A 785-nucleotide genomic window follows, 5' to 3' on the forward strand; every position below is an offset into this window, starting at 1 on the left:
ATCATCATCATCATCATCATCATCATCATCGTCGTCATCATCATCATCATCATCATCATCATCATCATCATCATCATCATCATCCCGAAGAAGGCAGCAGGGTGACCAGATATCTGCCTTTGAAGGTATCATTGTTAAGGCATCTTTATTTCCTCAACAAAACAGCTCATTTTTCGATGCGTAGACTCATTCTTAGCAGATATATTGTGCTGACGTCATTATTCTTTATCTTTGTATAATATTATACATGCGTATATAATATAAAACATGCCAACTCTGATAAAATAAGGTTGATACCTTGATAAGAATATTTATTTTAAACCTCACCAAATTGCGTATGCCTGTTGAAAAGGATACTCGACGTCGTGTAGTTTGAAACGGTTGACTTGTTCTTTTATGATATCATATTTTATTTGAGCTTAAACGAAGTCTGGATAATCGTGTCAAAAGAAGATTATGCTAATGAATAATGAGATGACAAAACTTTTTTAATAAGTTACTTCGACATTTTCAAGGTATGGGCTCATGAAAATAATAAATTGTTGACAAAAAATGTATCACTGGGTCGACTCTTTAAGCTCAGGAATTACACAAGTGAACTGGAAAACTTGTGGGTTTTTGTTTTCCTTTAATAAGACACTCCCATGTCTTCCCACTTTTCTGTACATCGATTTCTGTGATTCTTCTCCAGGTCTTCCCCTTGATCTCTTACCGTGAGGGTTCCAATCCAAAACTTTCTTTATTATGCAGCTGCCTGACTTCCTGAGAGTATGTCCAATCCATCG

General features: G+C 35.5%; 1 protein-coding gene across 1 annotated transcript in view; it reads left to right on the forward strand.

The window, feature by feature from the left end:
* LOC101855048 overlaps positions 1-785 on the forward strand; it is a gene marked incomplete at its 5' end in the record, with an annotated part of 126,015 nt that overhangs the window by 8,927 nt on the left and 116,303 nt on the right.

Source organism: Aplysia californica, unplaced genomic scaffold (assembly GCF_000002075.1).
Source record: "Aplysia californica isolate F4 #8 unplaced genomic scaffold, AplCal3.0 scaffold00557, whole genome shotgun sequence".
Classification (NCBI taxonomy): Eukaryota; Metazoa; Mollusca; class Gastropoda; order Aplysiida; family Aplysiidae; genus Aplysia; species Aplysia californica.